At 37.7% G+C, this 17,186-nt stretch overlaps 1 long non-coding RNA gene across 3 annotated transcripts in view; it reads right to left on the bottom strand.

The window, feature by feature from the left end:
• The window catches only part of LOC110128061 (uncharacterized), a 44,478-nt gene that overhangs the window by 18,225 nt on the left and 9,067 nt on the right, over positions 1-17,186 (bottom strand). The window lies entirely within an intron of this gene.

Raw genomic sequence — 17,186 nt, 5'->3', positions numbered from 1 at the left:
CAAAGGACACTGGATATTAAATGAATATTAGCCACCATCCAAATAATGGACTTCCTAGATGGCACAGTGATAAAGAAGCCACCTGCAGTGCAGGTTCTATCCATGGGTTGGGAAGATCCTCTGGAGGAGGAAATGGCAACCCATTCCAGTATTCTTGCCTGGAAAATCCCATAAACAGAGGAGCCACGAGGGCCACAGTCCATCAGGCTGTAAAGAGTTGGACACAGCCGAGTACACATACATGCAAGGTTTTCTTCTGCTTTTCTTTTGAACTCGTGCTGTTTTCCCGAACCTCATACAAAGAAAGGCAATGCCAAAGAACGTTCAAACTACCACACAACTGCATTCATCTCACACACTAGCAAAGTAAAGCTCAAAATACTCCAAGCCAGGTTTCAGCAGTATGTGTACTGTGAACTTCCAGATGTTCAAGCTGGATTTAGAAATGGCAGAGGAACCAGAGATCAAATTGCCAACATCCGTTGGATCACCAAAAAAGCAAGAGAGTTCCAGAACAACATCTACTTCTGCTTTATTGACTACATCAAAGCCTTTGATTGGGTGGACCACAACAAACTGGAAAATTCTTAAAGAGATGGGAATACCAGACCACCTGACCTACCTCCTGAGAAATCTGTACGCAGGTCAGGAAGCAACAGTTAGAAATGGACATGGAACAACAGACTGGTTCCAAATAGAGAAAGGAGTACATCAAGGCTGTATATTGTCACCCTGCATATTTAACTTTTATGCGGAGTACATCCTGTGAAATGCTGGGCCAGATAAAGCACAAGCTGGAATCACAATTGCCGGAAGAAATATCAATAACCTCAGATACGCAGATGACACCACCCTTATGACAGAAAGTGAAGAAGAACTAAAGAGCCTCCTGATGAAAGTGAAAGAGGAGAGTGAAAAAGTTGGCTTAAAACTCAACATTTAGAAAACTAAGATCATGGCATCCAGTCCCATCACTTCATGGCAAATAGATGGGGAAACAATGGAAACAGAGAGAGGTTTTATTTTGGGGGGCTCCAAAATCACTGCAGATGGTGACTGCAGCCATGAAATTAAAAGACACTTACTCCTTCGGAGAAAAGTTATGACCAACCTAGACAGAATATTAAAATGCAGAGACATTAGTTTGCCAACAAAGGTCCATCTAGTCAGAGCTATGGTTTTTCCAGTAGTCATGTATGGATGTGAGAGTTGGACTATAAGGAAAGCTGAGCGCTGAAGAATTGATGCTTTTGAACTGAGGTGTTGGAGAAGACTCTTGAGAGTCCCTTGGACTGCAAGGAGATCCAACCAGTCAATCCTAAAGGAAATCAGTCCTGAAAATTCATTGGAAGGACTGATGCTGAAGCTGAAACTCCAATACTTTGGCCACCTGATTTAAAGAACTAACTCATTTGAAAAGACCCTGATGCTGGGAAAGATTGAAGGCAGGAGGATAAGGGGACAACAGAGGATGAGATGGTTGACTGGCATCACCAACTCTATGGACATGAGTTTGAGTAGGCTCCGTGAGTTGGTGATGGACAGGGAATGGACAGGGTGATGTCCTGGTGGTGATGGATAGGGATGGAGAGGAATGCAGCCTGGCATGCTGCAGTCCATAGGGTCACAAAGAGTTGGACACAACTGAGTGACTGAACAGAACTGATGCTAGGTATTTCATATATCTCGTCTCATTTGATTTCCTCAAGCATCCTGTAAGTTAGCACTATTGCTCCATTTTACAGACGTAGAAAGTTTCAAGTGACAAGCTCGGGTTTATCTATTTTCGAAATTCGTCTTCTTAATCCTTATACTGTTCTGACGCTAGTGAAGGGCTCTTGTTGTTTAGAGATCTGTTTACACCACATTTGACAGACTACTGAGAACCCTTAGTCTTCCTCCTCCTAACCCTGTAGTTCACTATCCTCTCCAAGACGGGAGGAAAGATCTAGGCAGAAAGTGAATGTAAACATCCACATGCTTTGTAATGATATACACTTTTTATTCTTTGCATACACTTTTTCATTACACACTTTTAAAAGATAAAGACTATGCTTTTCAGTTACTTCTTGTCTTTCCTTGGAACCTCCCAATATGCTCCACCCATAACAGTTTTTTTTTTAAATACTGTGCTGCTTCAGGGACTGACTGACCTCTTGTTCACATCTGGAGTCAGGAAGGTTAGGGATGGGATACAACCCAAGGCTTGTGATTTTCTGTGGGTCAAGATTATTTTTACCGTCTGTTTCCTCTGGCCATGAATCCTTGAAAATGAAGTGTCATTTGGTTTCCAAACTGAAATATTTCATCCCATTTTTTAAAGATGAGCTTAATTTTATTACTTTAAGAGAAACTTATCAAATGAGATTGGTTGAAAGAAGTAAACAAGAATAAATCTACCATCACCACCACAGTCTCTTTCTTAGGAACTTAGAGCTGGAGCTTGTTTTCATGATATAATTAGTCAGGGACTTCTGTGGCTTAATTTAAAAGCCCGGAGTATAATCACCTTTCTTTTTTTTTTTTTTTTTTTTTTAAAACAGTTTTCTTCTCTGCTACCCCTGGATGAACCTGTCTCTGCTTTTCCAAATTCAATGATGTCACGTCATCAGGGAGCAAATTCGAGATGGTACAATTCCCATCAGCTATTAGCTGGAGAGCGCTTTCCATCCCCAAGGTCTAAGCTCAGTTCTAAAGGGCATGTTTTCTTTTCAGCAAATGTGGTTATCCCTATTAACAGTGATGGGTGTTACATGTGAATGTGCAGAAGACTCTGTACCCCTAAGTTTTTCCCAAATGTGAATTTCATGAGGCCAAATTAAACACAGTTTGGCTCTTTGGCTCTCTCCTCCTCTGTGTTCAGATAAATGTTGATACTCGAATAAGACTCTCGGTGATGAAATGCCAACACATGTGGCTTCTGCATCTGTCATCTAGAGGATGTGCCTTTAAAAATGGATTCCTTTCTTTGTTTAATCCTTGGCCTGGTAAACCATTGTAACCCTGCAAGGGAAGCGAGGTGAGGAGATATTTCTAAACAGTCTTTCTCTGCCCTGACATCAAACAACTTGTGCCAGTGATGAGATATACCCAGCACCTGTTCTGAAATGCCTGCACCCTACGCTACCTCCATTGATTCGATCAGTATCAGATACTCTGACGTCATGAAGTGAAAAATCGGCATTAAAAATAATCAACTGAAATACGAATAACAAACTGTTCAAGAGAAGGCAGCCAGTTCTGGAGGACTGACTCCACTTGCTTAGAAGTGTGTACCAATGCCAAATAAGCCGAAATAAGAGGCAGCCTTGTTTGTGTAGTAGTTAATAGGCCCCAGAGGGGAAAGGGACAGCTCAATGAAACAAACTTGCCTACTTTTTTTCTTAGGTTCTTTACTCTGTTTCACCTAACTCATGATTTAGAAAGGTCTCTAAAATGTGGTGGTTGTAAGAACATCAAAGGGCCAAGGATCTTAAAATATATGTTAACAACTTTGATCTTGTGGCCTATAAAGCTATCTATGGAAGCAATGGCATTTCATGTGTGTTTAAACTCAGTAATTTCTGCATGAGAAGGCCTTTACTGACATTTGTAAACTCTTTGCCAGAAAAAGTGCGGAAAATAATAGGATTAATAGTGAGCCAAAGACTTCCATTTCTTCTGAAATTATTTTTAAGGATGTAAACAACTTACCCTCTTCTTTGCTGGTGTTAACCTACAAAACACAAAAAGTCAACTGGTGGTTACTTTTTCCTGACTCTTGGCCTCAATTCCTGGATCAGGAGATAATACAAAGCAGTTCAACTGGTTTTGCCTTGCTTGAGAAACTAAAATGAAAATCTCAGGAGTTATTTATTTTAACCCGCAAATAGGAAAGAAAGTGGTCTGTCAGAAAAAGTCATAAAGACAATTTTACAAATGTGTGGACCTTTTTAACTTTGTACCAATCTAAAAAAATAAAAATGTTTTTTTTAGAAAATATTTTTTATTGTGTTTTTTTTTTTTTTTTAATGGGTCTCTCTAGTTGCAACCGGACCCTTTAGGTTTTAATTCTCATCTTTCAGCTACTGGCATGCCATAATCTAGTCTAGGGAATGACTGCCTAAATTACTACATCCATAAATATATTCTAGTGGAAAACATTTGCAAGGCTTATTTTCAGAAGTACACTGAAGTACCTTGACTTTGACTCCTAGCTCATAATACCAAATTCAATTCTATTTTTCTGTATCATAGTCAACAATTTCTAGGTGTTATTTTAAACATAGCAACTCCAAAAGTAAGACAGAAGAGTTAAATGGGTGCTACATAAACCAATCTTGAAGTTCATTATGGAAAAAGAAATACCTAGTGATGGTGACCTCCATTTTTCGTACCAACACTGATGACCAAGCAACCTCTGGTATTTACTCTTGGCTAAGATAAGTGATATTTTTGAAAACAAAATTTGGACAAATGTATGTTTTTCTGACTTGTGACACATTTGATCTCTTTCTGTTTTTTAAATGTCATAAATCAGACTCTAGTTGTCAGAGTTTTAGCTTTTGAAGAAGAAATAGCATAAGGTGTTTATTGATCAAAGCTAACTGAGTCGAAGCCATAATGGCTAATTTTGGCTCATTCCTCAGTTCAGTTCTGTTCAGTCGCTCAGTCGTGTCCGACTCTTTGCGACTCCATGAATCGCAGCACGCCAGGCCTCCCTGTCCATCACCAACTCCCGGAGCTTACTCAAACTCATGTCCATCGAGTCGGTGATGCCATCCAGCCATCTCATCCTCTGTCGTCCCCTTCTCCTCCTGCCCCCAATCCCTCCCAGCATCAGGGTCTTTTCCAATGAGTCAGCTCTTCTCATGAGGTGGCCAAAGTAAGTATTGGAGTTTCAGCCATAGCATCACTCCTTCCAATGAACACCCAGGACTTATCTTTAGGATGGACTGGTTGGATCTCCTTGCAGTCCAAGGGACTCTCAAGAGCCTTCTCCAACACCAGAGTTCAAAAGCATCAATTCTTTGGCTCTCAGCTTTCTTCACAGTCCAACTCTCACATCCATATATGACCACTGGAAAAACCATAGCCTTGACTAGATGGACCTTTGTTGGCTCATTCCTAGGACTCTTCTAACTACAAATTTCTTGGTTAAACGACTAAACGTGATTTGTTAACTGAAAGTCTGAATAAGCCATTGTGTATATATTGTGTTATCAATTATAAAGCCTTCTATTCTAGTTGGGCTTCCCTGGTGGCTCAGAGGATAAAGAATCTGCCTGCAATGCAGGAGACCCAGGTTCGATCCCTGGGTTGGGAAGATCTCCTGGAGTAACCCACTCCAGTATTCTTGCCTAGAGAATCCCATGGACAAAGGAGCCCAGCAGGTTACAGTCTGTATGGTTGCAAGAGTCAGACATGACTGACTTGACTTCACTTCTATACTAGTCACTGGTTGATCACTGAGAGGGGTATCTGTGTTTCAGTCAATAAATCTTTACTGAGTGCCCTATAAACACTCACAGAAGAAGAGATTATAAAATAATCTGCGAACTACATTACAAATTACAATGTTGAGACAAAATAAAAGTAAAAACACAATAAATGTATAAATCCCTTATCAGCTTAAGGAGAAAAATCTTTTATCTTCCTTGTTCCTTTTGATCTTTACTTTTTTTTACTAAATTCCATTTTAAATCTATTTATAGGAATAATTTGAAATTTACTAAGTAAATTTAGATCTCAGACTTGGAAGTGTTAGTACGACCAACACATGATTTGTGATTGCAGGTCCTGGAAACAGCTAACATCTTTGAGAGTCTCAGGAGGACACCCAAACCACTCTCCCTCAACTCTATCAACCTAAATAGAAGCAGAAATGTTTGTATATATGACGAATGAGTCTCTTCTTAAGTTGTAGACACATAAAGCTCTGATTCCAACCTCCTGGGTTCCCTTTTCTGGCTGGGTGACTTCTTCCACATATCCTCAGGGTAAGTTGCTTGGTCTCATGGAATCTTCATCTCCCTGCCTGTTAGAGGGGGAGGAAGCATGATAATGCTTTTACCACAGGGTGTTGGTAAAAATTAATGACTATTTATAATATACTCCATTAACATCCTCAGGTAATTCATAACACAGAATTTATAAGGCACTTGATCACTGCTTAAAGTTTTAAAAACTGTCCTTGGTTTTTCAAGTCAAGAAAAAAATGTAACAAATCTTTATACTTCAAACAGTAGGATTAAGTGTAGGAACATTTGGCTTCCCTAGGAACAATTATTTTCCTGAGGTGAAAAATATTAGCAAGCTACAAAAGCTTATTTCCTCAGCTTTAGACTATGAATAGAGTAGCTTTCATTTGTAGTTGATAAAAGTCAAAGGAAGAAGGGTTTTTTTTTTTTTTTTTTTTTAAATAAAACCCACTTTAATAGCTGCCATCTTTGGGGATGTTTTCCACTCCTCACTATTGAAAAGGAATTGGTTCATCTATTTTATAGTGATTTAATTTTAGCACTTAAAGGAAACCCAAGGGGTCATTTCCTGGTTGCCATCTCCTGCCTGAAATAATGCTATTGAACACCGACCCTGCACCTGCTTGGGGCTTCCCTGTAGCTCAGATGGTAAAGAATCCCCCTGCAATGCAGGAGACCCCAGTTCGAGCCCTGGGCGGGGAAGATCCTCTGGAGAAAAGAATGGGAACACACTCCAGTATTCTTCTCTGGAGAATTCTATGGACAGAGGAGACTGGCAGGGTACAGTCCATGGGGTCGCAAAGAGTTGGACACAACTGAGAGACTAACACTACTACCTCTGCAAAGCCACAGTCTCATATTACAGATGAGGAAACTGAGGCTTGGTGAACTTAAATAACAAAGCAGAGTGAAACTCATGGCCCTGGACAGTCCATGCTCTTTCCACAACCCCAAAAAGCTGCCTCCATGAGGTTATACCTAAAGTTCGCCCCCCCCAACCCATTCGGCACGATGTGTGTCTCTTCCCTTTTTCTCACCTCTCTCCAAACTTAAAAATTGAACTAAGATATTCTAACAGAACTTCAATCCCATTCCTAGAGGGCTCAAAAGCATTCTCAAATCATTTGATAAGTTATTTTGAAAGATAGGTAGTTTAAAATAACTTTTAAAAGACACTTTTATAAAGTTTTATGGAAGAGGGGAAAAGCTACCTTTATCCCTTCTTGAGAATTTACTTAGTTCACTCAGTAATTTGCTTATGCCAAATCAAAATGCATGTTATATTATCAAAACCTTTAAACCTTCTACTGAAGCATAATATACATTTAGAAGTGAAGTACATTTAATTTCTGAAATGTTTAAAATCCATCCCATCTTTACCTAGTGAAGACAAGATGCCATTTCACATCTCAGAGAAATGTACCTAAGTAACAATGAACTCTAATAATGTATAAATTAGCTCATATTCCTAACAGTGCTTTGAAAGGTTAAGCTCATTATTTAAATTAAGGCATTACTGGTAAAGGATTATAATTATGATGATCATTCAAATGATAATGGATTTTCTGATGCCTTTAGACAGCAGGTAAGACAAGATAAAGATAATAAAAAAACTATAGATACCCTACACACTATCACTATCTTTAATGACTAACAATAAATACAATGTATGAATATGCATGAAATCTACCTCCACAAAAATTACGGATTGTTGGAATGATAGGGCCTTAAAGTCCAGAAGTACCTAAGAATTTGAATAGCGATTGAACGAAGTCAATTTGAAGTAGATATTTATCTTTATCCTTTCATTTTGACTCATATTCCTATTTAACATTCACTGATAATTAAATGGATGGAGATCCCTTATCAAACTCACATTAATCACTATTCTAAGCTGGTAAATATCAGACTCCCGATTATGGAGGCTCAGTGATGCTCCTGGGCTGGGAACATATATTCATTGAAATATTACCAATAAACAGAAGTCTTTTATAGTAGTTAATTGCATTCCTCTTATCTCTAGACACTGAATCAACTCAGCCCTACCTTTAACTTAAATAGGAGGACATAGGCACCAGATATCCTGCCCTATGCCAAGCTCAAATTAAACAAAAACAAAATAGCCTTTTCCCCTACACCTTGGAAGACTGGCTTGGACTTAATCCCATTCTCAATGTCTGTTGTGGCAGGTACAACAGCTGAGCAGCCTTCTGGGTACCAGTCTCAGCTGCACAGGTCCCTTCTGGTCCTGGGGCTCTGGCCCCATTAGTAGAAAACCCCGAGGAGATTCCCTGAGGGCCTGAATTCAGCTTTTGTCTGCCTGGCAAAAAAACAAAATTCTTCTCTAAAAATTCCCCTAAGATTTTCCCCAGGGAGTAACATATGACACTAAATCAACTCAGTTTGAAGGACAAGTTAGCTAGATGAGAAAGAAAATAATGTTCCATAAATTTAGTGACTGAAACCTCCGAGTTTAACCTGCTATCAGAAGTTGATTAATTATACTCATAGCACTAAATTATGGCTACAATATTTCAGGGAAAAAAATCATATTTTTAAAAAGTTTCAAATGTAAATGCAGGTATTTAAAAGAAAATAATACTTTTTTATTTAAGAACTTTGTTGAGAGTAGCTTATTTATGAAATGAACAGTCCAATATAATGGCATTTAAATCATTTGATTTTCTAACTTCTCTTTAGAATTGAAATTTTTACAGTTTAAGTTCTCCCCAAAATTTATTGAGATAGAGATAAATTTAAAGGTCTTCATTTTATAGACATTATATGGTCCCAGAACTTATAAAATAAAACAAATAACCAATTTAAAAAAGAAGTTGTAGGGTGAGGGGTATAGAGAAATCAGAATTGATCCATTGGTCTCATAATACATTCTCCTGCTAAATCAGACAGGAATTCTAGGTCAGCAGATAAAAAGCTATTCCAATTTCCCTCATAAATGCTTGCTGTCACTTTAACAAATCCCATGGTGAGCAAGTGCTTTCAGGTATCCAAAACCAATGATAAAGAACAAGGGGTCATTATCTACATAGAAACACTGTACTTTTGGTACAATTAACTAAAAAAATAAAATTCACAAAGCAACTAAAAACAGGTAAACAGAAAGTCTGTATGAATCCATTTCAGACATGAAGTCTCTTGACTAATTCAAAAAGTTCTGGTCTTCTCTGTCCTTCCAACATTTACTCGATCTCTTTGACTTACCTAGTTACATAACTGATTCTGTGACTTGTAAACAAACAGCCGCATTGCTTGACAATTCTGGATCTGTGGGTTTGTACTGCTGTTTCCCTGTGGAGGTTGAGAGCTGCATAATGATTTATTCTTCCCCGCCCCTGCCTTCTTTTCCTATTTTGCTCCCCCCTCTTTTTTTTTTTTTTTTTTGTCAAAGTAGGTTAAAAAAAAAAAATCCATGTGAACTGGGTGTAAGAACAAACCCTGGTGCTATAAGATTGAGGCCACCAATTTAAATACCCTAGGCGCAAGAAATGCAAAATGTGAGGGTCTCATACTCAGATGAGCTTCCCAGAAGGAGATTACTAATAGTCTTTTTCAGCATCTCCTGGACTCCAAACCATGTGCATTTGTATAAGGCAGCTTTGATTTCCCTAGTTTCCCACGCATGAAGCTCTCAGAGCTTCAAAGAGAGCTCTGCATGCAAGAGATACATGGGGGTGTAGTTCAGGAGGAGAATGTGGGTGAATTAACATTCAAGTCTGTTCTTTAATTCCTGTGCTATGTTCCAGTGGTGTGCCCCAGTTATAACACTGACTGCCAGCAAATTAGAAGCTTTCTATTTTGGTAATTAGACTTAATCAATTACCTGGAATTAAAACACACCTAATTCCACCATAAAGAAGTGAAATTTTAGATTGGATCCTAGGTCATGGATTCAGTTTATTTTTGATAGTGTAGATTAAGTACAGTTTATACTACAGTATGTGTGCCAGGCACACACTGGTACTTTGTGTCACTGATGGAATCTTCAGGAAACATTTTCATTGCATAATGATTTAATGCAGATAAAATAAATACAGAATAATTGAGAATTTTGTTTTTTAAAAATCTAGAAATTTATGCAGGTTGAAGTGAAGGAAGACAACAGGACCTTTAACTACCTTAAGTGAATACATGAAATTTTAACTAATTCTCCTTTTGTGTGTGCTATTTTTAGGAGACACAAAATATTTATTTCTAAATATTTTCAAACTGTTTCCTCTCCCATTTATCACCTGCTCTTCTAGTAGTATGGGCTTTGTAAATTATTTCTATGCCAAAGATTCTCTTGGGACATTAGAGTCTAATCTACTAGTAGACTTTTTCCTTAAAAAAGCTTCAGGAAATACTTTATTAGCTGAATCAGGGCAGAGATAAACATCTTTTGAAACTGCAAAAGCCTTCTTTGAATGCTGTCTTTGGAAGTTTAGTCTTTTTCCATGAATGTGATCAATGGATATTTAGTGATCAATGGATATTTGATGAGTTCTTCATTAATTTATTTTTAATTTTATACCATTTTCTAAAGGTTGCCTTCCAACAGTGCTCTTTATAAGAAATGTACCTCTATCCCTTTTAAAAATCATTTTGTCATAGGAACTTTTTTTTCTATCAGTATATTCTCAAGCTTTAGTTTTTAAAAATATTTTCATGTGTGTATCCTGAATAAGAATGCCTGGATTCTCTCTGACTTCAATTCATGTGATCCTGGTTGAAATGAAAGTGGCAGGTCTCAATTTTGCAGCCACTGAAATGAGATTCTGAGGAGAAATAGTTGCTGAGCCCAAGAAATGAAGAGGAGCCTCTTTGTTTCTCTCGGAGGCTGCAGTTGGAGCTTGCTGGGCTTTGTTCTGGCAGGTTCACAAAGTCTGTTAGGAACAATGGAAGCACAGACCTTTAGAACTGGAAGGAATGATGAATAGCCCTCATCTAGTCTAAACTCTTCATGTTAGAGATGTGAAAATGCATTCCAGATGGGGATTGTGATGTTTTCTACTTTTCTTTTTCTGAAGCCATTTTTTTCCACTTATTTTTATTAATTGCAGGCTAATTACTTTACATTATTGTAGTGGTTTTTGCCATACACTGACATGAATCAGCCACGGATTTACATGTGTTTCCCCATCCAGATCCCCCCTCCTGCCTCCCTCCCCATCCCATCCCTCTGGGTCTTCCCAGTGCACCAGCCCTGAGCACTTGTCTCATGCATCCAACCTGGGCTGGTGATCTGTTTCACCCTTGATAGTATACTTGTTTCAATGCTGTTCTCTCAGAACATCCCACCCTCACCTTCTCCCACAGAGTCCAAAAGTCTGTTCTGTACATCTGTGTCTCTTTTTCTGTTTTGCATATAGGGTTATCGTTACCATCTTTTAAAATTCCATATATATGCATTAGTATACTGTATTGGTCTTTATCTTTCTGGCTAACTTCACTCTGTATAATGGGCTCCAGTTTCATCCATCTCATTAGAACTGATTCAAATGAATTCTTTTTAATGGCTGAGTAATATTCCATGGTGTATATGTACCACAGCTTCCTCATCCATTCGTCTGCTGATGGGCATCTAGGTTGCTTCCATGTCCTGGCTATTATAAACAGTGCTGCGATGAACACTGGGGTACACGTGTCTCTTTCAGATCTGGTTTCCTCGGTGTGTATGCCCAGGAGTTGGATTGCTGGGTAATTTGAACAATATTTATACCCTGCTAAAGCACATGGAACCCAAAATTTGTTGTGATTACTCCATCCACATGGTGGAGGAATTGGAGGGAAGGGGAATTTTGCTTTCCTGAAAAAATTAAGCAAATACTGAGCAAAATGTAGGACAAAACTTAAGGACCTGGGTCTTACGGACACCAACTTCCATATCAATATGATTTAATAAATAATGAATCACTCTCTGATTTACCTTATATAATCACAAACTCCAAGGATGAAATATAAAAAATAAATCAGTATTATGGAGGACTGAAGCAAGGAAACCATGGCTGGGTCTAAAATGAAAACAAGATGGTTTAAAAATTCACTTTCTTTCTTCATATGTCTACTTCCTGTGTATCTTAGAAACACATTTATTCACTTTATAAACAAGGTTGTAATTTTTTTAAGCTTGCTGTTACATATGATTAATAAGTAGAAACACTAGTTGAGAAGACAAGGGAGAGGATTACATTTCTGCCATTTCTACACAATAACCTGAAGCATTCCAAATAAGAAAAAAGTTATGAATGTTTCCAAATGTCTCCATGATTTGACTATTTTTACAAAGTCAAAGAAATTAGATCATTTTCTTTTCCTTTATCTCAACTTCTGGGCTTGCTCTCTGACAGACTGGTGGCTCAAGTCATTGGTAGCTTTAGTATGGCCTCTGGGATGATTTTTTACGAATTGGGAATTGACTTTTGTTTAAATATGGTTCTTGGGCCTATGGTTGGGGCCCTGGAGCCAATGTTATCAGAGCTCTCCAAAGCCTAGTGAATATAAAGAGTTGGTGAGGCAGACTTAAAGGTTGCCGGAGTTGGGGGAAGAATGAGGGAAGAGATAGGGAGTTTGGGACGGACATATACATATTTCTATATCCAAATGGATAACCAACAAGGTCCTACTGTATAGTACAAGGAACTCTGCTCAATATTATATGGCAGCCTGGATAGCAGGGGAGTTTGGTGGAGGATGGAAACATGTTCTATGTATGACTGCGTCCCTTTGCTGTCCACTTGAAACTATCACATTGTTAACAGCTACATGTGAGTTTCTCTACTGCGTCTGACTCTTTGCCACCCCACGGACTACAGCCCACTGCAGCCCACTGTCTTCCACCATGCTCCTCTGTGGAATTCTCCAGGCTAGAATGCTGGAGTGGGTTGCCATTCTCTTCTCCAGGAGATCTTCCCCACCCAAAGATCAAATCTGTCTCCCACTTTGCAAGCAGATTCTTTACTGCCTGAACCATCAGGGAACAGCTATGCCCCAATATACAATAAAAAGTGAAAAGAAAAGAGCTGGTGAGGGAACTAGTTACAAAACAGCAAGATTCTATTTTATTTTTAACTTTTATAGTAGTATAGTTGATTTACAATGTTATTTTCTACTGTACAGCAAAGTACATTATTTATATATACATATATCACCACTAATTTTAGATTCTTTTCCCATATAGGTCATTACAGAGTACTGTAGAGTTCCCTGTGCTATATAGTAGGTCCTTATTAGTTACCTGTTTTATATAAAGTAGTATGTGTGTACATATATATATATATATATATATATATATATATATGTCAATCCTAATCTCCCAATTCAGCACCCCCTTTCCCCTCGGTAACAATAAATTGGTGGCTCAAACGGTAAAGAAGCTGCCTGTGATGCAGGAAACCCAGGTTCAATCCCTGTGTTGGGAAGATCCCTTGAAGAAGGGAAATTTGTTTTCTACATCTTTAACCCTACTTCTGTTTTGTAAATAAGTTCATTTGCACCATTTTTTTTTTTAGATTCCACATATAAGCAACATCATATATGTTTTTCTCTAATTTCACTAGTATGACAGCCTCTAGGTCCATCAATGGTGCTGCAAACAGCATTATTTCATTATTTTTCATGGCTGAGTAATATTCCATTCTCTCTTTCTTTGTGTCTCCCTTCCCCTCCACACCATGTATGTGTGTATACAGGCTTCCCTGTTAGTTCAGTGGTAAAGAATCTGCTACCAATGCAGGAGACACAGGTTTAGTTCTCATGTTGGGAAGAGTCCCTGTAAAATAGAGTTTCAACCCACTCCAGTATTCTTGCTGGAAAATGCCATGGACAGAGGAACCTGGTAGGCTACTAACCATGAGGTCACAGAGAGCTAGACATGACTGAGTGACTAACACACACACACACACACACACACACATGTATATATATATATCACATCTTCTTTATTCATTGGTTGATGGATATTTAGCTTATTTCCATGTCTTGGCTATTGTAAACAGTCCTGCAATGAAACTGCAGTGCATGTATCCTTTTGGATTATGGTTTTCTCCAGATATATGTCCAGGAGTGGGCTTGCTGGATCATATGGTAGTTCTATTTCTAGTTTTTTCAGGAACCTCCATACTGTTCTCCATAATGATTGTACCAATTTACATTTCCACCAATATTGGAAGGTTTTCTTTTCTTGATGACACCGTCTCTAGCATCTATATCCTATTTTATTTTAAAAAGAAAATCAAATATATAAAAATGATGCATGTGTTCATACAGACACACACAGTCACACAGGAATACACCATGGTTATACACCAAACAGCAGTATAACACAGCGGTGAAAAGCTTGAGTTTGGAATCACACCGATCTGAGTTCTACTTCCAGGCCCAGCACTTAATCTCTACTCTTCTTAGATGCATGAAATAATTTTCAGTCAACTAAAAAGATTTAAAAATATATGAGTTTCAAAGTGCTTAAATTTGGGTCTTTATGAATTGTTCATACCCATCCCCATGCTCCTCCAGTAATACCTATGATTCTCTATGCCCTGCTAACCAGTCAAGCTCAGATTCCTCTTTGCTTCTCCAACAGCCAATGCTGGAGCACTCTGTTGGGGTTCAAAGTCTTAAACTAGTGTTTATAGTGCCTAATCTTTCCACCCACCACTGTGTAAACATCCTGCAGCCCCTGCCTATTTACTCTATCACAAGAACACGTGCATTTCAAACATTGGTTGATTTGGTTCTGCTGAGCCCCCTCTCTTGATCTCAACCCCCTAAGTTCTTTCTCTTAAACACACACATTTGGAGCACCAGGATCACTTTGCCTTCATCCTTCAAAGACCAGTCTTTTTCTCAAAGCATCTGCTAAAGGCAAACAATGAATTTCAACATCTCTGGTGTCCAGGATTAATGAGGTTTTCTTCCACACTGAAAATATCCATTACTAATCAGATCTTGAACATGCACATATTTAGGTAACTTAAAATGACTACTACTACACAAAAAGTTTTCATTTCATCCTTTATCCTATATCATTAAGAAGAGTTTCTTGTATTGCTGCAGAACTTAGAACAGGTACAAATGAGAGATAAAGTCACAGTTTAAAAAGACCATGGGGTTCCAGACTCCTCTGTTAGAAGAAAGCCTTTCTTCCACAGTGTCAAGATTGTTTGATAGTGAATAGCATATTAAAACATATCCTGGTAGGTTGTGTTCTTACTTTGCAGTTTATTCAACTGCATGACAGACAGAAGGAAGTTCTGTTCAGTCATAGCCAAGTATTTACCCAGCATTTAGACATTGCAATCAATTACTTTCTGTAACCTGCTTTCTGCAAATAACACCACCCTTTGGCTCTGGGTGGATACATTCTATTTGCTAATCTTAGTGTTTTATAGAATCCTATAAAAGGAAACAAGGGGCATTAGGGACTGAGTGTGGGTTAGAAGAGAGTGTGAAATGAGTCTATCAAAGCTCAGGGCTTGAGATTAGTGTAGGAGCAAGAAAAGAGGGGTGGTGATCGGAAAGAGTACAGTTAGAATGTGGATTTCTGGGTGGACCTGAGTGTGATTGTTGCGCTGGACCAAAGGCTCTACTGTTTCCTCATTGTGTCACCCTTCACTGTTCCCCATTGCTCTTTGCAGAGTCCTTTTGTCTCTAGGCAAACTGTATGTCTAAGGTTACTGATGCTGACACTGGAAAAGGATACAAGTCCTATTAATCGTAAATGCTTTGATAGTGAATGAGAGTCTTCACTTAGAAGAAGTAATTAATAATTATAGAGGTGCCTCGGAACTAATATGAGCAGCTATTTAAGAAAAACAATGGAAAAAGCTAGTTGAGACTAACTAAACCTAATCATCATTGACAAAATTTGTGTCTAAGGTAGAATGGGCCCTGAAACTCTACTGCTTCTGGGCAAAGGTTGTCTGCTTGTATGCTAACATTTCTCTTCCTTTTGATTTGTCACGCAGAGTGGTTAGTATTTTATGATGACCTGAAGATGCTCTTTAGAATCACAAAAAACACAGGATTCACTGGATGAAACTTATTCCCCAAACATTTCAGCCTTACTCAAAAAGTACAACTTTTTAATGAAAACACCTTCTTAGAAATACAGTCGACTTCCCCAATCTGACAAAATGCATAAAATAAATCTACATTGCCATTTCCTGCTGTGACCTTGAGAACTTTAGCACTGGTGCAATTTGCTAATTTTATAGAACAAGTTCTATTTACAGTATTATAAATGTCATGTATCTCATACATGTTTATAAATTCTTTTCAAAGGAGGAAATTACTTTTTAAAAAGCATACTCATTTATTTTAGTGATACAATCTTGAATATGCAGGCATGGTTCATTTACTGAATACTATTTTAAATATTATAAATTTACAATATCATATTGTATATTTTTATTTGCACAAGTATATTTCTTTAAAATTTGCCTTTTGGTTACTCTTACATTTTCTGGAAGAACAGCATTATAGAGAATATGCTAGTGAAAAATTCAAATTTAGTTCCAAACAGTTTGCCCTGCAAAAACAAATTTATACGAAGCTGGTATAGCTAGTCAATTCTTTTTTTTTTTTTTTAAGATATTTCTATTTTAAAATATTGCACAAGGAAGAACTCATTCCAACAGAAAAACACAATGAGAATTAACTACCCAGCATGGATCTTGGGGTCATGACTGTATTTAGTTATGATGTTACTTTTGTTGAAGCAAATCGTTTTCATGTATTCATGCAATTGTAAATGTAGAGGAGGTATGTTACAGTTACCTATATGTATAAATAAAAGGCTGGTTTAATCTTCTGCCATATATCTTACTTAGGATACCATGGAGAGAAAGAAAAATGTGATATAAATTTTTGTAAAATGTTTTGAGTAGTGTGTGTACTTGATAGAGAAAAAACATAAAGCAATGTGTATCTCACATATACATTTTATAACCATATACACATACATTTTATAACCATATACTTTGTATAGGCTATGTGTGCAACTGATACATAAGGCAAAATAATACAGTGGATCCTAGATCATTGACATATTCAGAAGATATCTTCAGTTGTTTTCAGCCTCTGAAGATTTCAGTTTTTGGTTGTGTATATAGTTCATTATGTGTCTTTGATGCAACATTTTCATATGCTACATTCCTCTTCATTGAAGAATATGATTGAAAGATAAGGTCAAATAAAATTCTGAATGAATTGAATTTGCTATTCAAT

The sequence above is a fragment of the Odocoileus virginianus genome, chromosome 2 (assembly GCF_023699985.2).
Source record: "Odocoileus virginianus isolate 20LAN1187 ecotype Illinois chromosome 2, Ovbor_1.2, whole genome shotgun sequence".
NCBI classification, from domain to species: domain Eukaryota; kingdom Metazoa; phylum Chordata; class Mammalia; order Artiodactyla; family Cervidae; genus Odocoileus; species Odocoileus virginianus.
This window is presented reverse-complemented; position numbering and strand designations above follow the sequence as displayed.